The 7,216-nt window shown below is 55.5% G+C and overlaps 1 protein-coding gene across 13 annotated transcripts in view; it reads left to right on the top strand.

Moving 5' to 3' along the window:
* Rhof (ras homolog family member F, filopodia associated) overlaps positions 1-7,216 on the top strand; it is a 27,768-nt gene that overhangs the window by 2,592 nt on the left and 17,960 nt on the right. For 7 of the 13 annotated variants that reach the window (XM_029566579.1, XM_008839355.3, XM_008839349.3 and 4 more), the window contains one exon: positions 1,623-4,289. The gene's annotated coding sequence lies outside the window, so the exon portion shown is untranslated. Of the gene's footprint in view, positions 1-1,107; positions 4,290-7,216 lie in introns of those variants that run through there. The other 6 variants (XM_029566577.1, XM_029566580.1, XM_029566582.1 and 3 more) reach the window with 5 other exon arrangements.

The raw sequence follows: 7,216 nt of genomic DNA on the forward strand, positions 1-7,216 counted from the left end.
GTGCCTTCTGCCCCTTCTAGGAACTCTTTCATTGAGCAGGCCAAGAGCTGCAAATGTTTGGAAGGTGACGGGAGAAGGGTGCTTTGTGTTTGGCAGCCGGTGCTGGCAGTGTGTGTTCGGGGTGGGGGTGAGATGTGAGGGCACGACGAGGACCTCAGATCCCTTTGCCTCTTCTGCCCCAAAGGCGAAGAGAGCATCTTCCGAGGGTCCGGCATCCATGAAGCCGCCTACGCTAGTCCCCGAGGTTCTCATGTCTGAACCTTGGTGAGGGAAAAGAAATTGAAGTCCTTTGGAGATAGGGGGGCTCAAGAAGTGAGGAAGTCTTCCTACCCACCCTAAGGTCTCTTTCCCTTTTGAAAGTGGGGGTTTTGCACCCCGGAGCCGGCTTTTCCGGGCTCCGGGGCGCGCCTGCTCTTCCAAAGAGAAAAAGAACAAAAGGCCGGCGTCCATGTTGGCACCATGACGCAGCATCTCTAGCGCCTCCAGCCCCGGCTGTTTGTGCTGCCGGCCGTGCTCGCTCCTCCCTCCCAAGCACGAGTTGTATTTTCAGGTTCCGAGCAGAGGCGCGGGCTGAGCTGGGCCGCGTTGTGGCCGAGGCTGGGGCTGCGGGCGGCTCGGCCGGGCAGGGCTGCGCTGACTAATGGCGGCCGGTCTCCTTTTCCCTCCTCCTCGCTCCTGCCTGCCCGGGCTGGGAGCGCGGAGGCGATCCCGGGCTTGGGCCCTGGGGACCCAGCGCCCAGGCTCCAGGGATGGGTCTCCGGGGCCGTTTCGGGGACCACAGGCCTCGGGAGCGTCGCGCACCAGGGCTCCCGCGCTCGCCTCTTCCTCGGCGCGGCGGCCTGCGCGGCGCCATGTCTCGCTCCGCCTGAGCTCCGGCGGGGTGCGGAGCCGGAGGGGCACGGAGACCCTGAGCTCTCGGCACCGTGGCCTCCCAGGCCCACGCGGCCACGAGGCCCCGCGCTGGCCGCGCTGCCTCCCCTCCTCCCTCCGTGCAGGAGCCAGTAGCACAGGGCTGTGGGGCTGCCGAAGCCTCCCAAGTGCTGCCCTAGGCACCCCCCACCCCCACCCGCTCCACTGCCGGCCCGGGCCTGCCTCCCCAGTCGCCCTCGGGTAGCCTAGCCCGAGGGGTGGGTCTCCTCTTTTGTCCCCACTTTGGGCTAGAGGCCCTCGCCCTGACTTGGTCGCCCACCCTATTTGGACGCCCAGGGCACCGCCTGCAACCCTTCTCCGTTGGTTGGAGGCGGGGGGTTGGGGCCTGGGAAATCCGACTGGGGCCTCCCCCCCTCTGGAGGGATCCCCTCCCTCCCCCCGGGCGAGGGGTTGGGGTGTGTGTGTGAAGCCTCAGATCTCGGCCTTCCTGGGGGAGGGGATGCGGAGGGCGGGTCTTTGGAAATGCGGTTGAGTCGCCTCCCGTGGCTTGTCGCCCGGGTTGAAGCTCAGTGACTCAGCCAACCCCCCCATCCATTCCAGAGTGAGGGCCGCCCTGTCAGCTGGGAAAGGGGACAGCATTTGTGAGGTTCCCTTTCTATCTAGTTGAGGCATTGGGTTTGTATTTAGCCCATCCGTTCGCTGACCTACAAACTGGGGCTGCCTTAACTGATCATCCGAATTCAACCCCCCAGGTCTTGGCTGGAGATGGGGCAATGTCAGTATCCCCACAGTGGACAGCCCTTGCTTCGAATGGACAGCTGGAGCAGGTCTAGTTTGACAGTCCTCCCACTAAGGTAGGTAAGAGCCCTTTCCCAAGCTGAGAGACAGATTTCAGGCGCTTTGGCCTGCGGCCCAAGAAGGGCGGGTTGCGATCCCCAAACTCTTGCTGGGCTGGTTCTGCAGCCCCTCCTCCACACAGATGTGGTGGCGGAGTGTGTGAAATGGGCGGCCTGCTGGGTCCGTCCAGCCCCGCCTGTCAGCCTATGTTGTCAGGCTTTTGGGGCGGTCGGTTCTCTGCCGAATTTAGCAGCTTACTAGAGCTGCCCTTGCAAGTATTTCCCAGTGGTGTGTTTTATGGTCCGGGGAGGGCCTTGGATGCCTCCAGCTTAGGAAGGCACTAGTGCTGCCAGGCTTGCTGGTTCCTTCTAGGCCCCAATGGGGTGAGCCACCCTCCGATGTCTGGCCTCTAGGGAGGCAAAGTATGGAGAGACAAGAGGTCGCATCCGGCATTCATGGAGAAAGAGGCTTCCTCTCCCTTCCTGGGATTCCCACAATTTCCTACTGGCTCCCAAAAGGGGCAAGCTTAGATAGCCTGGCTTCTAGAATCTGACAAACCTGGGTATGAAACTTGGCTGACCATTTACCGGTGGTGCCATTACATAGTCTGCAAGGTCTGTGCATAATAGTCTCAGCCTATCTCCTCCTCTCCAGAAATGGAGCTAGACTGGTGATTTTCAAAGTGGAGCAGGCATCAGAGTGCAGTGGGGGAACTGGATGAAACCTGTGCGGGTCTTAGACCTTGGCATTTCTTACTGTGTCTCAGGTAGTGCCAGGTTCATGGGCTTGGTAGCTAGCAGTTGGCTTGCCCCCTGTTCAATAAGTGCCACCACTATAAATGGTGTCTCCCTTTAAAACTCTGATCCCTGCCACCCAACACATTCTAGTTTGCCATTACTTTGATAAGCCCTTTGGCTGCAGGTGCCACCGATCACATCCCTCCTCTATTTGGGTCTCAGCTTCCAGTCTGTTCTTGCCCCCTTGCTCCTAGACCCTACTGTGAGGACTGAAGTGTAGCTTGAGGAGCCTGGGAGGCCTAGTTGAAATTTTGTTTGGAGGCACCTGAGTGCTTAATCAATGGCTGCTTGAAGTGCAGCAGCTGTGGGTTAGATTTGGACAGTGCTGATGACCTTGGACGACTGTTTCCCGTGTAAAAAAGATAATACATGCTGGAAAGGGTGGTGAGGGGATTAAGCTATTAGGGGGCTGTTCGCTGGCTCGAGCTCCACCGTACTTGGCCTCCATTGTGATAGGGATTGTTGCTGGCAGTGTCTGTGGGGGTGGAGGCTGTGCTGTCTCTAGGGCTCCTCCCCCGCCAGCCCACTTCCTGAAGCACGTGCTGGAGCCTCCGGGCAAAGGGGAAAAAAAACTGGCTCTCCTTGGGAAGGCAGTCAGCTCGGTTTTTCTTCCAGTACAGTTTGAATCCGGCAACTCCAAGCTCTATGAGCTGTTCGTGGTGGGGTCACGATTTGATTAAGGGTCACCCGTCCATGCCCCTAAGAGAGGAGAGGTGTGTCTTATCCAAGGTCATGAGGCCATTTCTGCAGACACTGGACCGGGTTCCAGGTGTCTTGACTTCCAGCCCAGCGCCCAAGGCACCCCCTCACCCAGCTGTCTGGGTTATTTTAGGCTCCCTCCTGTGCCAGCTATCTGCTGGCATCTGTGCCGAAGAGTTCTCTCTGGTTGTAGGGAACCAGTGTGGTGCTGGTGTACAGAGAGAGCCAGGTGTCCAGTCTTGTATTAGCTGGCCTAGTGCTGGGAAGGCACCACATCTCGCCCCAAGTGGAAGAAGAGGGTGAAAGTGCTTTCCAAATTGGTACAGTTCCCATTGGTACCCCATAAGCCTCTGCTGTCCGCAGTTTGAACCCACTTTGGTCTACCTGAGGTTTCTGCTTCACTTTGGTTAGAGACCTTGGTCCTGGGGGGTCTTTAATCTTGCCCAGTCTCAGATGATTAAGCAATTGATTTAAGTCTTAACCTCCCAGCTGTAGTCAGGAGGGCTCCAGCCAGTTCCTCCAATCCTACCATTATAAAACAATTAGACCCTAAACTGTGGCCAGCACGTGTTTCTTGAAACGGAGAGGTAAGTCTTCTCTCTCCCTCTTCAGGCTCCTTCACCTCCCTTTCGCCTTTCTTTGGCCTCCTTTTCCCTCCTCTCCTGGGGCAAGAGGGTGGGGCAGTCTGTCAAGCTGTTGTTCCTGGCTCTGCAGGGTGCCCCGCCCACTGGTCACCCACTGAGCTTGGGGCGTGGCTGCCCTGGCCTGCTGAGAGAGGGCCACGCCAGCGGAAGGGCAGCTAGGCCTGGGAGGTGGCTGGACTAGCTTTACCACACAGACAGCAGTGTCACCGCCCCTTCCGGTGTTCCCACCTGGCCAGGAGTTCTGGTGTGGAATATGACCTCTTAGCTGAGAAAGTGGTCCACCATACTATTACCACCGCCACCCCCGAGTTTTCTCCAACCTCTGGGAAGTTCCTGCCCATGTAAACCAGGAAAGGGGAAAATGAACCTTGTGCCTGTTTCTAAAATTTTTGTTCTTGTTCCAGCTGTCCCTTCTGCTCAGCCTGACATACTGGGACCATAGGTATGTTTCATTGCACCCAGATTAAGCTGGTTTTCAGTAGGACTTCCAGAAAAGACTGGCTCACCCTCGTCTTGCTCCCAAGAGCTGATAGGCTTCTGAGACCTGGAGAGAGACTTCCCAGTAAGATAAGATAGCTAGGCGCCCCTAGGCACTCTGGCTGGGCCCCCTGCCTTATCTGTTATGCTTTGGCTGGGGTCTTTATCTGCCACTGCTATCAATACCATCTGCATTCGGATGGCTAAATAATTGATTTATGGTGTCTATGTGCAGGGGAGTCTCAGCAGCCCAACCCTCAGTCTCACCAGCCCAACCTGTACTTTGTCCTGAAAGACTGAAATGGCTCAGCCCCTTGCTCTCCTGTGCTTAGTGTCCGTTTGCTTCACTGTGCCTAGTTTTCCCTGTGACCACCTCAGTCTGTCTTCCAGTGGCAAGTTATTGTGGCAATAACCAACTAAAAGTCTCTTTCTTGCCCTCCTAAAATCTCCATGAATTCCTGGTAAATCAAGAGATGACCTGGGTTCCCAGAATATCTTGCAGATAGGGAGAAGTGTTTTTGTTTTCTCTACCCCAAACCCTCCCCAAGAGTGTGCCCACCTCTGCTAGCCTGGCCTACCCTACCCTGACCTCCTCAGAGGAAGCTCCAAGCAGCTGGCTGGGTTCCTGGGTATTTTTAGCTACAGATCCAGCCCCACCATTACCATGAGAGCTGGATCTAAATCCACACTCCAGGCCTGATCATGCTGGGGCTCTTCCAGCCTCCTGGTGAGGCTGAGATGGGTGGGCAGCACAGGCCCAGTGGCAGCTGTTCTGCCTGAACCTGACAGTGCTGGAATTACTCGGTTTTGCTCTTCCCTTCAGCCTTGTGCAGGCTTGCTCTGTCAGAGATCATAGCCTCATTTCTGAGATGGAGAATCAAGACAGTTTTGAGGATTTTGAGAAAAATCAGGAACCCTCTGTTGGATGTATGTAGTAGAGCAGGTTTTCTTTTAAGTGAATTCTTCCCAGGCACCAGCAGTTAACCAGCCTCTGGGGAGCCAGAACCCTGCCTGAGGCAGCCAGAGAGAAGCAGCCTGCAAAGGGAGGTGGGTCTCACTAACTCCAAGCCTCCTTCTCTTTGTGAGATTGTCACTCCATTCTGAGGGCTCCTCTATCTCCTTGAGGTTCTGGGAATTTCACCTCTGGCATGTCTATGGACATTGTCCCTCCTTTTCTGCCAACCTCCTCTGCCTGGTTCTGACCAGACTCATCTCCTGTTCTGGAATCTCTTTCCAGCACTCCCTGATTTAGCCCTAGTTACCTTAACATGAAGTCCTGGCTGTCCTCACCACTGAGAAACTGAAGAGGGTTTTTCGGCTGTAATAGATTCACCCAAGTTGGCATCCTTCCTGCTTCCACTTGGCCTGCCCTCCAACACTGCTCAGTTTAGTGCTTATCCCAGACTTAGCATTCCCTGGTCCCTTGGTTGTAGTCTATAAATCTGTCTCACTTGTGTGCAGAACTCTTACCAAACTCTTCTTCCACACTGTGATCTTGCCACAGGCAGGAACAAGATTGCCTCTCAATAAACAATTTGCAATAAAAGAATGAGTTGCTGAAATTTGTCCAGAGCGCCTTTGGTCCAGGTAGTGTCCCTTTGCCTAGTGATAAGAGGCCTTCCATCTAAAATCCCAGGGTGGATCCTGGTTTCCACTCCTCATTCTGAATGTTGTCTTTGGGTTTCCAGGGGCAGTCCCTGCTGCCCTCTGGTGGTATGGCCTGGCCTTGCACTTGATGGGGGGAAGGGGACCAACCTGGCATTTATGTAACTGCCAGGTTGGCAATTGCCTCCACAAAGTGAAATTTCCTTGACCTTTGCTGAGAACTTGAAAATTGGGAATCTTTAGGGTAGGGTCCAGGCAAGAAGAGCCCGGAGTCCTGCCAGCCCCTCTTTGAAGAAGCTGTCTTTTGCCCATCAGTGCTGCAGATGCTCCTGGGGTGAGGGGATTGTTTGCTTTTGAGCTTAAAACTACTACAGCTAGGATGATCATACTCATGTCATGTCCCAAAGCCTGCCTACTGCTACCATCCCATGAGCACAGGCCTGGTTTTAGTCGGAGACTCTCAGCCCAGAGTAACAGGAAAAGGATGGCTGGCCAATAGTGATGCCAGTGGGCTGTATGGGTAATACTTGATTGTAGTTAAGTTCTCTGGCAATAGCTGCCTGAATGGTGGTGAAGATGAAATTCCTGGAATGAAAACGACTTGTTGGTAGAGATGGGAATTATCAGTCTCCAAATTGCACCAAAGGTCAAATGATCCCAACTGGATCTCTCTTGTCAGCTTCTGGTTGCAGCGGTGTTGTGCTGGGTTCACCCCTCTCACCCCTGCAGAATACTGTTCATGTATTTTGAGTCAACTCTCAAAACAGGCTATTCAACTGCAGTCCGAGCCAAGCTCACCCGGCAGAGGGCGCCCGACCTCCACACTGCTGTTGGGGGAGGAGGGGGTTGGAAGCCAGTGGAACTTAGCCCCCTACCGCCAACCTGCAAACGCACATAAGCCAGGTGCCAGCATCTTCTCTGGAACGACCACTGCTACAACATGTAGGAAAACTGAGGCCGACTTGGGCTGAACCACACAGCCTAAGCAAGGGGCTGAGCAAGAGCAGGGTACTTTCCCTGGATTCCTCAAACCTGCTAGTCAAGGAGTCCCTGGAGGTGGGGGGAGCCGGGCCTGCTAATCGGATGGTCCCTGCTAGGAGGCGGAGCCTGACCTGCCAATCAAGGGCTCTCAGCAAGCAGAGGCAGAAATTACCAGTCCTGCCGGTAGGCAGCGCTCGGGGAAGCCCTGGGGACGAACTGCGCTTGAGTACCCGTTCTTTCCTGCCTCACGTCTCACCCATGGCAGGAACCATATCAGAAAGAACTGGGGGGGGGGGGGGGGGGGGG

Source organism: Nannospalax galili, unplaced genomic scaffold (assembly GCF_000622305.1).
Source record: "Nannospalax galili isolate Female #2095 unplaced genomic scaffold, S.galili_v1.0 scaffold218, whole genome shotgun sequence".
NCBI lineage: Eukaryota > Metazoa > Chordata > Mammalia > Rodentia > Spalacidae > Nannospalax > Nannospalax galili.